The sequence below is a fragment of the Micropterus dolomieu genome, linkage group LG17 (assembly GCF_021292245.1).
Source record: "Micropterus dolomieu isolate WLL.071019.BEF.003 ecotype Adirondacks linkage group LG17, ASM2129224v1, whole genome shotgun sequence".
NCBI classification, from domain to species: domain Eukaryota; kingdom Metazoa; phylum Chordata; class Actinopteri; order Centrarchiformes; family Centrarchidae; genus Micropterus; species Micropterus dolomieu.
Genome location: NC_060166.1, coordinates 7,413,830 through 7,428,186, shown reverse-complemented (window position 1 = coordinate 7,428,186; position 14,357 = coordinate 7,413,830). Strand labels below are relative to the sequence as shown.

The 14,357-nt window shown below is 40.5% G+C and overlaps 2 long non-coding RNA genes across 5 annotated transcripts; one reads left to right on the top strand and one right to left on the bottom strand.

The window, feature by feature from the left end:
- Positions 1 to 5,791: 5,791 nt before the first annotated feature.
- LOC123985877 lies at positions 5,792 to 8,323 on the bottom strand. The gene is made up of 2 exons (XR_006828761.1): positions 7,931 to 8,323; positions 5,792 to 6,928 (listed from the first exon to the last, which is right to left on the bottom strand). It is a non-coding gene; the product is annotated as an uncharacterized LOC123985877 (long non-coding RNA).
- A 3,362-nt stretch (positions 8,324 to 11,685) lies between these two features.
- LOC123985878 lies at positions 11,686 to 14,313 on the top strand. Of its 4 annotated transcripts, XR_006828765.1 has the most exons (11): positions 11,686 to 11,954; positions 12,101 to 12,176; positions 12,385 to 12,559; positions 12,692 to 12,754; positions 12,834 to 12,884; positions 12,973 to 13,046; positions 13,337 to 13,394; positions 13,476 to 13,598; positions 13,791 to 13,894; positions 13,980 to 14,106; positions 14,191 to 14,313. It is a non-coding gene; the product is annotated as an uncharacterized LOC123985878 (long non-coding RNA). The 4 variants fall into 4 exon arrangements; XR_006828763.1 differs by having other exon boundaries at positions 12,101 to 12,559; positions 13,791 to 13,849; XR_006828762.1 differs by having other exon boundaries at positions 12,101 to 12,559.
- The last annotated feature ends 44 nt before the right edge of the window (positions 14,314 to 14,357 follow it).

The following is a 14,357-nucleotide window of genomic DNA, read 5'->3' as shown; positions in this document are numbered from 1 at the left end:
TTCAAATGAGTTATAATTTAATTTAGGTTTAGAGCTGATTAGTAGGCTAGAGTCGAAGATGGCTGCAACTCCACCTCCTCGGCCTGTGCCTCGAGGAATGTGAGCATTAATATGACTGGGAGGGGTGGATTCATTTAGGCTAACATATTCTCCATCACCCAGCCAGGTTTCAGTAAGACAAAATAAATCGATATCATAATCTGATATTAGTTCATTTACTAGTACACCTTTAGAAGAGAGAGATCTGATGTTTAAGGGTCCACATTTAATTTTCCTATTAGTTTGCACTATTGCTCATTTTTATGCACAGCTCCTCTTCTGTTTACCTTTGATTTAAATAATTTCGATGGTCGGGGGACAGACACCATCACTATAGGATTTTCACTAAGTAACTCCTGAAATGGAGGAGCAGAGAAGTGTGTTAGACTGCGACTCTGCCTCCTGGTCTCAACTCTGGGTTGTCATGGATTTGGTCCCCTAATAAACTTGGCCAGATTTCTAGAAATGAGAGCTGCTCCTTCCCAAGTGGGATGGATGCCGTCTCTCCGGATCAGACCAGGTCTTCAAATCTGTTAGACGTGAACAGGTTGATGGTGCCCCATGGGCTTTGAATGCTTATGACTATTCCTCCTTCGGACAGTCATCCAGCCACCCCTTCCTGGCTGCACAGGAGATGCCGGGGGACGGCTACCACAGGCTAACTCAGGCCGTTCCGCACCGACTACCGGGGACTGGCTAGCTACAGTACCTAAAGACTGATCTACCAAGGTGCGGAGCCGGACTTCTAAATCACTGAGCCTCGCCTCCATGTCAATAAATAAACTACACTTATTACACGTACCATTACCGCTAAAGGAGGCAGAGGAGTAACTGAACATCTGACACACCGAGCAGGAGAAAGTAGGAGAGAGAGAGGGGCAAGGAGAAGCCATCGCTAGCTGCTAAGCTAAAGTAATTAACAGCTAAGCTAAAGTACTGTAGCGTCAGCTACCAAAACTTTTGAACAACTATGAGATTGAACAGCAGTCACTAAAAGATGGAAAGAACTGTGAGTGCTTAGGCAAAATTACTGCAAGAATAAGTGTTTAGTGGACAGTTGGCCGCTGTAATCTAACAAATGTAACTGGTATTTAGCGAGAGCAGCACAACACGGTACCAACACACAAGCACCGGAAACGGAAATGAGTCGACACGCTTACCGCAATACGTCAGCAACGTCCGTCCATCAGACCATCAGACACAACAAACCTTGGGCTATATAGTATTTCAGCATAGGACTACTGTACACAATGTACAGAGAGGGGGTGGAATGGAAGGTTAATAATTATTAGGAATTAGTTCATTTAGATAAACCCTTGGTGGTGCTCATTTTACAGTTGGTTGTTATGAAGAAAAAGAAGGTGCAACAAGATGACGTCATTAAAAGAAGTCAATCCTTAAACAAATGAAAATGATAATAATAATAATAATAATAATCTTTACTTTTTAAAATTCCATGTTACAAAGTGCTTTCACAAGTGCAGAAAATAAAAACACAATAAAAGTCTTAAAACCATCAGCTTTTACGATAAAAGAGATAAAACAAGAAACATATAAAAGCAAGAAAACATTTTTTAGGAATTAAAATGCATTTAAAAGAAAAGAAAAAGAAAGTCAACTAAAATCAGGAAATGCTCTCGTATTAAAATATGTTTTAAGAACTTACTAAGTTCAGTGACTCAGCCAACCTGGTTTGGTGTTCCAGAGCCTCGGGGCCCTGACTGCAAACACTCTGTCCCACTTTAGTTTTAAGTTGGGCCTGTGAAACAGACAACTCTGCCCGAGGGTCTCAAGGTATGTGCCATCAAGAGCCTTAAAATTAATCAATAACATTTTAAAATCTTTTCTTAATCATTCTGAGAGCCAGTGTACACAGGCTAAAACATAGTCTGGAGTCCATCAATAGATGTTTGGTTCAAGCAGGTAAAAAGGCTGCTGCAGTAATCCAGGCATGATGAGATGAAGCCGTGTAAAATAGTCTCAGTGTTCTTAAACGTTAACCTAGATCGTATCTTTGATAAATTTCTAAGATGGTAAAAACACAATTGCACAAGGTTTGTGGTGTGCTGCTCAACACTTATGCTGCTGTCAAACCAGATGCCATCATGTGATCCACTAGGTAACCAGGAGATGGCAGAATTTGCTTTTTTTTGCCATGTTCTGGGACCCAATGAGAAGGAGCTCCCGTCTTGTCTGAGTTCAGCTGGAAGAAAAGTTTTAACATCCAATTGTTACAGCAGGCACGCCTGAGTATCAAACAGCAGAAACAAAACAATGTGGAAAATATGATGAAAATATTGAATTTCTATTTGTGTCAACTATTAATTTGAGGAAGGTCCTCAGCGCTCCACACCGATCTGATGATTCGTCTTTTCAGTAGACATTTCAGATAATCCCTAGATCAGTAACTCTGGCAACTGATGATGTGAACCTCAGGAGGAGACTAGGTTCACAGGATAAGTTGGAAAACCGTCAGTTTCTTTTTAGGTCACAAACATTGTGACAGTCGCACTGAAAACACTTACTGTGGGCTACATTACCGAAGTAATCAGTAATCACTGTTTAAACTAATCTGTAACCTAGAAAACTTAATAAAATTAATACTTAACTACTTAATTAATAAAATTAAAAAAGCATTAATAAAATACAAATTTAGCAAGATTTTTTCAATGTAAAATAGACGTCTAAAACTTTACAGTCAGTTTGAACCTATAGACACATTTTCCAAAATCATTCCAAAAAATAATAATAGCCTAACCTACTGGGTGTGACTGTGACTTTACAATCACAGGTTCATAAATGAACTGTGTCTTACATCTGATCTATACTTATTTTCATAATTGATTGCCAATGGCATTGTCCCGTGGGGTTACAGCTTATTAAATAACCTTCCTATTTAAAATGAATGCAATGTGCTGTAGGAGTATTCCAGCACTTTAATATCCATTAAGGAAAGTCCAGTATGGTAAATGATGAATGAGCAACGCTGTATAAAAAGTACTAATGTCATCGTATTGATCCTTCCTCCACTCATGCGTTTTAGAGCCTGTCATGGTCCAATTGGCACGCATTCATATTTATAGCTCCACCCGATTGAAATGGAAGATCTGTCTTTATTTACCCGTTGCCATGGTGAATCATAGTATCAGAGCTCCATTGATGATGCCTTTTTTTCATCCCTGCGCACGCGCTTCCATCAGGCTCAACATACTCCGAGTTGATAGAACTAATTCTGATCAGCTGTTCTGGAACCGAATACTCAGTTTCTTACCTCAGGCTCAGTCAGCTCAGAGCTTGTTAAGCCTGCTTTGTGAAACTTGGTCCATGAAACTGTGTGTGTGTTTGTATGCATATGTATATGTGTGTGTGATTTGTTTTTTCTGCTCCAACTATTTACACACAAGGTTGCATTGTTACATTTCAAGCACCAAAACCTGTCTTTCCCATAGATAATAAATTAAAAAATATATAAAAAAAAGGTACAGGTGCAGGAACCATTCTATATTTTCTCACACTTTAACCCATCTGCACATTCGGGGCGGAACACAAATAAATAAATTGCTTTGCCTGTGTGGTTTCACATCACACACAGTCAAGATGGCATTAAAGGATCTCTGATCAGCGGGCCTTAGACATGATTTTCGAAGAGATAGATGGGGAGATATTGAAGAGATAGATTTTTCAGAAATTTGTGTACTTTTCCACCATAAGGCAATCTGATATTTAGAAAGCAAACTATCAACCTGTAGCACTTTAAAAGGCACTGTCAGAACTACTAATCCATGATAACAAATGTATTAAACTGAACTGTTCAGTGTCTACTACTAATAAGTAGACATCTTACAGTTCAAAGCATCTACACTGTGATATACAGAAAGACATGACCCCTAACATTTTTGATAAAGTATAGAGAAGACACTCAAGGTGGAAGAGGTTTACTCATATTTAATGTTTGTTCACTAAAAACGTGTTCCTCTCAAGCATCAGAGAAAAGTTTTCAGACCCCTGGATGTGTTGTTGCTTCCAGATCAAGCAAGCCATCACCCATCTCGACTATTCCCAGAGATTTTCCTTTTCTTTTGAGAGTTTGCCAAGAGAATTACGCACAGGTAAATGAAATTTGTTATGAAGAGATGTGTTCCTGCTGCCCCCTTACCCTCCCCACCTTTCACCACGGCTCTGTTTATTAGTTTAAACTGATCTTGTCTGGGGGCTGTTAGAAATGTAACATGTCGACTGTGAGTAGCAGACTTAAAGGGGCCATATGTAGTTTTTCACTTATTACTAGATCAAATTTTTACTGCCTTATTGTCAATGGGGTCTAACCACCCTTAGGGCCCGTGTCCACCAAAGTGTTTTTTGCCAGCTGAAAACACCAGCTGCTCTTCTGAAAACGCCTAGCTGGGAGCACTAGGGTTTTTTTTCGAGACACTGTGGTTGCTATGATACACACTGTCTGTGGAGGTGATGTGCTGCAAGTAGGTTAGGCTAATTAATTTTACTGAATGTAAAAATGTCACCACAAATTATGTAGGCCTACTTGCTCTGGCCCTTGCTATGCATGAAGAGAAGGCTGAAACATGAGCACAGACTCTCTGTACGTGGATTCATGAGATTTTGCGGGCATGGAAACACCTCAGCGAGTATGCACATCGTTTCTTTCAAGATCGGATGTGATTGGTGTGGTATTTGTCCCGCCCCTCATGCACTGTGATTGGACAGCTGGCTAAAAAGTGACAGTGACAAGCGCAGCGTTTTTCCCAAAGTTGAACATTTTTCAACTCTCGGCGACCGTAAAAAATCCGCTTAGCACCCAGAGCGGAAAAGATGCCCAGGGATGAACTGAAAAAAGACGCTGGTGTCAGAAAAAAAATGCTTTGGTGGACACGGGCCCTTAGAAATGAACCAAAAACCTGTTTTCTCTGTTGCTTGGAACAGCCACTATTCTTAATATGAAGGCATCAGGACCAAGCCTCTCCGACTACAGCGACAACACTGCAGCTAACGAAATGCAGTCCACTACCGCCATAAAACAACCGTCTCCCAGCAAAACACAGACTCCAACACAAACTCTATGTAAAGATACAAAAAAACAATAAAGGTTTATTTGCTGAAGCCTGTCAGGACGTTGGAGAGAGTCATGTTAGCTCGCCGGCTAACGCCAAGCAGTTGCTAACATTACTCGGTACAATATAAATGCAACGTCATGTCTTTCCACATTACTTCACCAGCTAATGCAATTCAAATTACTACCCTTTGTACCAACGGTATTATGTCATTTTAGCCTGCAAGAAAGGATGTAACGGCACAAAGCAAATATGGGGTGGTTTGTTTATACCAGCCTTGATGCAAGGCAGGAGCAGCTAGCTACTTTAGCACGGATCTACCGCTGTTTGCTTCGGAACATTCAATTTAGATTTATTGTCATTTTACTGATACTCAGGAACACACCACTCAGTCGCTGTAACTTATGTGACCCACATGCAGTCTAACTGGCTGTTATAAAGTGTGACAACAATCGCAGTATAGTATTCAGTCCAGCTCACTAACCTTTTTCATCCAATACATTTAGGTGTGCTCACATTGCTGAGCCTCCGGTGAAAGATGCACAAATAGTGATGTTAGTTAATGAAAAAGCAGGCAGGCGAGCTAACCTTGATGTATCAAGTCAGCTAAATGTAGTAAATGTAACGTTATCATGTAACTATCAAAGCTCACACCGGGTAATGGATTCACAAGGCACGACTCAAGGTGGTTCACAAAAGACAGTTTATTGGACAAGTTTCAAAAACTCGCAGGCAGCGGTACAAAATCGCAGGGCAGAGGTCTAAGTCAAAAAACAGAAGGCTGAGTTCAAAACACACTAAGGCTCACAATGGAAAATTGCTGGAATGCTGACACAAGGGATCAAGAAGAACTGGCAAAGGTACAAAGGGAACAAGGGTATACACTAGGGCATGGTAGACAATGGCTGCGTTCCAATCCACAGTGTACATAAACAGTACTCCCTGCTCCCTGCTCAGGGAATGTCGGTTAAGGGAACCCGCTGCTACTGTGGACATTTACTGAAATTAAAATATTGAATATGTTAAAACAAACTAATATAAATACAAAATTTATATTTCCATAACTTCTATTTATATTATATTAAAATGTACGTAAGCAGCGTTATTCTTAAAAAGATTCATATGAGCATTGTTGTTTTTAGGCAACCTAGACTCTGAAATAATCATAAATAATGATAACATTAGTTACAATGACAATAATTACAGATATACAAACTGTGTGGTCTGCTCTATTGTTAGCTCCTATGAGGTGCAAAGGCTTATGGGTAATCTTTCTTGTCAACTTCCTGCGAACTGATGAACCGTTGTTCCCTTCTTCCCTACACAGTTCACAGTGCCCTTTGAAGTTAACATGTTGTGCTCCCTGCGGTTTGGAAAATGGCAGTCCACTTAGCAGGGAACTACAGGGCGATCGGAACGCACCCAATGAGGCACAGGTGCAGCACATTAGGGCGGGGACTGGTAATCACACATGGAGGGAAGGCAGACGAAGACCTGGAACGAGACACAAGAGACAAAAACTGAACACATAACCTAACTGTGAGCTGGGCGTGACAGTAACGAGCATGGATTAGTTCAACCTCAAGCTGAGCAAAATATTGCTGTATCGTCGCAGTGGGAGTTTACCTGAGTTTCCAGCATGTTGCGTGAAGCCGTCTCCCTGTGCGTCTATAGCCACTGTCACACTGCTTTTTTCCCCCCCCCGGGAGTTTTGTGCCAATATTCTGTCTATGAGCCGGGAACGTTGAAGTAACAGAGCCTGAACATGTCTGAAGAAAAGCTACAGCCGGCACGCCAGTGTTTCCGCGTTTGTTGCGGGATTTCTGTATGAAAGCGGTTGTGTTTCAGATTATGCTCGCTCATGAGTTCAAGTGAGCACACGTACGAGCACACACACCTGGTTGCAATCTTAAAACAGCAGCACTAATGGCCGCTGAAACCCACATATTACCCCTTTAAAGCATATAGTGTAGTCAAATAAAAAAAGCTCTGGAACCAAAATAAATGTCATACCAGAAGTTTCAGGATCTTGATTTTTAAGCATTATAGGGCATTACCATTGAAAATATCTCCAGATATCTCTAGGTGCTGTGTTTCTGGCCACCACTGTTTTTGGTTTGTTAGCAGGCCGAGTATCCAAACATTTGTCTCTAATCAAAGTGTTTTCTACATTTCCATAGAAGCTTTTTCTCACAGTCTAACATCACTTTCCACTTTTCAAGGCGTGGCTGTTTCCTAATTTCTCTTTAGGGAGGCAGATCCAGGAAATGAAAACATGATCGAACCCATATCCATTAGTCCTAATGCACTAATGACTAGAACACTCTTAATTTCCAGTTACAAGGTTGAGATAACATGCAGTTGCATGAGCACAGGGACCGTGATGATTGTTATGTACAGGGACGGGCAAAAATACACCAAAATGTATTTTAAAAATAAGTTTAGGGTATTGGATCTTAAGTTTATTAAAATAAACTACAAAATACAGCAGCCCCGGCATTTAAAAAAAAGATATATATTACTGTATTTCAACACTGACTCAGTTGATTAAGTGACCATTGTCTGAGAGCAACAGCTTTTCTCTGCCTAATGAGTTATGCAATAAATCTGACATAGATTTATTGCATGACTCTGGTCAAATAGCTAGTGTTATGCCCAGCTCATGGAAGAACATAAGAGGGAAGGTCCACGCAGAAAACAGTTTAAATGAACCATAAAGTTTTATTAAAGTTACCTTAACTTATCATTAACTCAAAACACAAGTAAACTCAAACTCATCATACTCAAGACAACCCAAAGAAAAGGAGCTCCTGAAAGGCACTCACCATCCAGGAGAGAGGTCACAAGGAAGAGAGAGCCATCTTGGTTCACCACAGCTTTTAAGGACTTGAACAGGTGGCTGCAATCACTAATGAGGAAGAAAGAAGTGGAAAGAAAAGGACAGAGAACAAGCCAACACCCCAGTGTCACACTAGCTTGAACATTATGTAAACTGGTAAATGATTTAGCCTAGGCTACTAAAACAAGCACCAGAACTTCACAGGAACTGTTAAGAATTGTAGCAATTTATGCTCAATTTTCTGTTCTGACCTCAACAAGTCAGGGCAAATTACTTAGTAGGCGCCCAATAAGAGGCAGTATTTTTATGATCTCACAAAGTATTTTACAGTATTTCTAAACTACAAAATGTAAAACACAAAAGTATTTCGATACAAAATAAGAAGCCATTTTCATCAACTCTATCAAATACAAATGACAAAATAATTGTATTCTATTTCAAACACGTATTTTAAATACATATCATCAATACCCATCCCTGGCTATGTAGATACTGTGACTTCAGACATAGTAGACGAAAATAAGTAAGTAGATTAGTAGATACACAACAAAAACATCACAGAAAGTAAGTTGTTATGCTCCCAAAGAGTAAATGTTTAGAATCTGCACACATCACAAGTTTATTAGCAAAATCATAATGAACTCAGTGGTTTGCTGTTGGAGCAGTAGCAAAATAGATAAATAAAAAGGCAGCTTTATCCATGTACAGTAACACATCTGAAACACAAAGGCTCTGCAAAGTGCTTTACATAGGCAATGAAAAGTATTAGATTATGGATAGGTTTGGGCGCATTTGAGATTGACTGTCCCACAAATAACTATAATTATTAAAAGGAAACTTGCAACTACTGTACAAAATCAACTGCTGTGGTAATTGTGCCCCAATGGAAACAGAAGTGGAGTCGCTGTGCATTACACCAAGGCATATGGACAGGGAGTGCTCAAGACATACTTCAGGACCCCGAAAGAAACTGGAAAAACAAAACAACTTAAGCCAGAGCGGCAAAGCAGACAGAGTAAGTGTAATAGCGACAGTGTTTTGTTACTAGCATGGCAACGTCCTGCACTTTGTGGCAAAAGAGTCCACGCGTGTTATTTTACATGTCCAGACATGTTTTTTTCCCCACTATTTATATAGAGAATATGGGCCAAACTGTGTCAAATGCTAATTTAAATTCTTAAGCTGCTGACACTGCTATATACTGCTGTGGTTCAGCTCTTGCACAAGCCATCAAATACTTGCAAAATGTTTTTATTGAAGTCCAAAATACATAGACAAAGGAAGCAACTATAGAAAAACTGTAACACTCCATTAAATTGACATTAGTGTTAGCAAAACACAAATGTTAGAATGAGACCGGGGCGAACTCTGGTGTCACAAACTCTAGATTTCACCGGCTGCAACAGCATTTCTGAAAATCTTCACCCTGACAGGAGTTTTCAAATAGGTTCATGTTTCAGTGACCTTCGTTTGCCAAACCACATAGAAAGAGCTACGGTTTTGAAATAAACCTGTGGACATGGCATATGTAGATAAAGTTTTCAATGAATGCAGTCTGTCAGATATACCTGCCATCTTCTTTGTTTTGTTCATTATATGTAGCTCCTAGGATTTTATAGACAGATGTAGTTGTTTTCACAGATCAAGTACAGGTTGAGGGAGAGCAGGTGCCAGGGAGCAACAGACAGCCTCCTACACAGGGACAGCAGCAGTCTGCCCTTGGCAACAGGGAGCAGGGTGGAACGAGGCAGCGTCAGGTAGCCCAGGGACAGCAGAGGACCCCTGGTGGTCCTCCTTGTACACCAAGAAACAGTGGAGCACAATATGGCCAGGTTTGGATGTGTTGTCCACAATAGTGTGTTCCCATGATCAGTGTGATGGAACATCATTGTCATCCTGAGTTGGATGATCATTGTAAAAACTCACTTCAATAAAGTTCAGCATCTTCTTCAATTGGAACCTAAGATGTTTTAAAATTAATGTTGTATAACAGCTTCTTAAATACCTTATCTTACAAGTTCCCTTTCAACTTTCAGTGCTTTTCCTGGCCTATTCAAATCAGTGAAAGGCCCCATATCCCAAAAGAAGAACTACCAGTGTCAGGTCAACCCCTATCCATTTTTTTCTGCTGGATAAATGCACTGAGCGAACACCAAAGTCTTCTGATGAGATGGGCCTTCTCCGGGCTCGGCAGTAGGACTATCAGTATTCCTGAACATGCTGACAGTGTTTCCCCTAGGATGGAGTTGTAGCAGCGGTGGTGAAGCAAAATTTTTGTCTGAATATAAAACCCCAACACAACATATCTCAGCAACATTGCTCTTGTGTCCATGAGCATGCAATGCACCTTAGAATAGCTTAAATGTTAAAAGTGTTTTCACAGTTTAATGTGAGCTTTAGATGAACGTTTGGGTGGGGTTTGGGGGTCCTCCCCCAAGAAAATCTTATGTTTTCCAATGACAAATATGTAATTTCACATCATATTGGGCCATTATTTTCACCATATCTCTGAACAAATAGTTGGAAAAACTAGAGCAGATAACAAAAAAACACCCAAAGATCAGTCTACTGGAGGAACTACAACCTTTAGATCTAGAGAAAGTAATTTGGTCGGTTCTGTTGCTCCACAGTGATGGCACAGCATGTTTTGGGTATCACCCCTAAGCCTTAACGGCAGGAAAACCCTGTTGTTAATATGACCTTAGAATCATTATAGATAGAGACATTAATATATAAAATAGAAACCTCCTCCCTTCTGAGGTGCATTTTATTTGCACATTAAAATCCAAAAAGAATCTCCTCATCAGCTTAAAAGGTGTCACGGTTTTGTGGTGAAGGCAGGGTTGAGCAGGTTGGAGGACCCAAACGCAGGACACGAAGGCTAGCAGGTGCATTTCAGTGATTTATTTATTAAGGGCAACAAAAAGCAAGCACACTTACAGACTGAGTGGCTGAAAGACTAAGTCCAAAACAAAGGTTGTCCAACAGAAAACCAAAATCCAAAACAAGCAGGGAAACGCGACAAGTGAGGCTGACAGCAGGAGAACACACTGCACCACTGGGTGACAATAAACAATGACCTGACAAAGACAAGACAGAAACACCAGGTATATATACACAGGGACTAACGAGTAGGGCGGGAGCAACACAGGTGAAAGACATGAGGCTAACGAGGCACAGGCAGGGAGAGAGAGAGAGAGCAGGGGAAAACAGAGACAGACATGTAGAGGGATCACTGGGGTAACAGACATGACAAGGGCTACTGAACACTAGACGACAGACAAGACAGACCCCCAAAACCCAACAGACCAAAATAACAGATAATAACGCTGACTAAACACAAAAGTACAAAACAGGGCATGGCCGACAGGCAGAGTGTGACAAAAGGTATAGTTTGCATCATTAATTAGCTTTACTAACCTCAGCTCCTCCGGTCACCTTCGTCCTTTCTTTTCCAAAACCACTTTCAGACTGAAAGAAACTGACGTAGCCTGCAGCTCTGTCCTGTACAGACTGATTATTATTCAGTTTAGTTTAAGTTTGTACATTGGGCAAGCAGCTATGTAGCTGCTGTAGAAGCTTTCCTGCTCAGCTCAGTCTGAAGGGGAGATGTTAGCTAACTTAGCACTAACCGGCTTCACTTTTCCAGCAGGTGAGAAACAACAGACTTTTCTCGGTCTTGAGAAGCTGACAGACGCTGTAACAGACACCGTACATTTACTGCCAGAATATTTTCCTCCGCTGGCGTTCACCGTCACTTTCTGCCGCTCGGACAATCAAACACTCGTGATTCAGAGTTACGCTGCTCTTATGACACCATCTGTCGCGTGTGTTCTGCATAGAACGAGGAGAGGAAGCGAGCCGAGCATTGAGTGCTGCCTGCTGTCAGTGTGCGAGTGAAAAACATTTGTAGCGCATAGTTTAATGATCGTGGGAAATTTTAGTAGTGGCGCTCAGCGCACCGCCGCTGCTGAATCCATATAGAGGAGCCACTGGCTGACCATTCCCAGGTAAGATATAAGAAAATAAGAAAAGGGATGGAGATGTGCCTTGTTGTTTCCCAAGAGAGCGCCAGTAACAAATCTACCTGAACAGAGATGACACTGAGGGAGGGTTACATTTTTAAATCCACACTTGTTTTTCTCTCTCCCCATAGATATCAACAATACTCATGGATACGTACTTAAAAATGGTACCACTGGAAGGGACCTGGATGCTATATAAAGCTGCTGGTTAGACAGAATCTCCCTTATTCAATTAAAGCCTGTGATATAATATGTCAGCAGTTGAATAAAATGAATATTCTCTATTTACTACTACTAGTAGTAAAAGCTGGTTTATGTTCTCATTAATGTTCCTGATTGTAGGTAGATTAGTGCATTTAATTAAATGTTCTGGTATCTGAGGCAGAAGGTTATACAGGAGCCTATCTTTCCAAAGATTTGGGTGGAAAGGGCTCCCTGTACATCATGCCCATCCAGGATACTTTGGACACCTCCCCCCTTGCCAGGCACATCCAAGATTTTGAAAAGATGCCAAAAGCCTGATGTGCCCTCTTGTCATCTGAGGATGCCAGTTCAGTTGCTGGCTTTACATGCCCAGGAGTGTGAGCCAGGTAACTGTTCAGACAGCAGATATTTTGAACTGGTAATACCAACTCTAATGTTGATCCTACAATTTTCAGTGCAGGGTCATCACTGCCTTTTTTTCATAAATGTACAGCTTTTTTATCATCCCTATGTTTCAGAATTTGGAACCAGATGTGATGACAGATTTTGAGGAGTCTCCAGCTTTGAGCAATCCTGGGAATGTAAGATTAGTCATTGTCGTTATGTGTTTAAACTATTCATTGTATTTGTGATTGACATTCGTTCTACATTTTATTATAGACATAAGGTCTGCTGCCATGTACAACTGTCTCTCAGAAGATAGATGTTAAGGTAAAACAATGCATTGCCGGTCAGTTACATTATTGAAGATGATTTGGCATCTGGCAATTTCACTTTAGAATATTCTGTTTCTATAAAGGTGGCCTGTTCTTTGTGCTCCGAGTTGTTTCCTGAGTATTTTGTTGAAGTACATGCCAGCACCTGTGGATAATGGTTTTCTTCTATTACGCACATCTACATTTATTCATTTAGCTGAAGCTTTTATCCAAAGCGACTTACAATTGCTATACATGTCAGAGGTCGCCTCTGGAGCAACTAGGGGTTAAGAACCCAGGTCTCCCACACCAAAGGCAAGCATCTTATGTATGCGCCATCACCACCCACACATCTAACACATTCTTTATTCATTTAATTTATTCTAGCATGGCGTTAAACATTCTTAGTCAAAATTTTCAAAAGGATTTCACTAAAGAAGGCACATCACCTTAAATCTTTGCTTACAGTACAGAGCAAGAGACGCACACCACTGAATTGGACAACAACGAAAAAACAGTCTAAAAGGTACATCTAAACTTTCTTCTCCAGAAAAACTGATTTGCTGGTTTCCTTGAGGTCTACATACATTCAGTTTTTTCCTTCTAGTCTGACAGGACGGCTGGAGAGATTATTGCAATGAGCATTACACCTAACTACACCTAACTATTCCGGGAGTGGTGCTACATTTCCACTGGGGAGATTGACAAAGAGATGGTTTCCAAAGATGATGTGAGTGATTCAGAGCTCAGACAGCTTATGGAAGAGGTTTTTGTTTTCTCACTGCTCAGCTGCTCATTTTTGTTTGATGTAGTTGGTTTTATGTAACTTGGTTTACAGCTGCTTTAGTATTAAAATTTATGAATTCTAAAGAAGCGATACGTTTCCTATGACCTCATTAATGATGTTTTTCCATCTCCAAAGGTTGAGGTGGATGAACCTAAAGCTCTGATTAACCTCCTTGACAGAATATTAGCATGCGGGTACAGTGGTCCTATAACACAGGAGAGAAAGGAAGAAATCCTAAAGTGTGTTCATTTTCTAAGTGATTCTTTTATGTTCTTTTTTCTAGTTCTTCCCTTTTTTAAATTTTTTATATGCTCTGAATTATAGGGCCATTATCTTGCACTCATCTGTCCGTATCCTACCGATGCTGCAGCAGATTTGCTCAGGCATGAAGCTATATGGAAAGCAACCACACACATTTCGGCCGCTGTTTGTTCCTGGGCTTTTGGAAAAGGTCAGTATTATATCAAAGCTGATCGTCTCAATACATTTCAATAACTTAAGATATTGTGTGTTTTATTTTTTCCTTATTCTTAAGATGCTGAATTTCTGATGGGAGCCATGTCTCCAACCTTCAGTGTGTTGGGCTCACTGAAACGCCAGAGGGAATCAAAGATTGTGAACTTCTTGAGAGATTTCATCCAGAGCATTGAAAATGAAGGTGATAATTTAACTGAAATTTTTAAAAACCTATTTTTGTCTTTT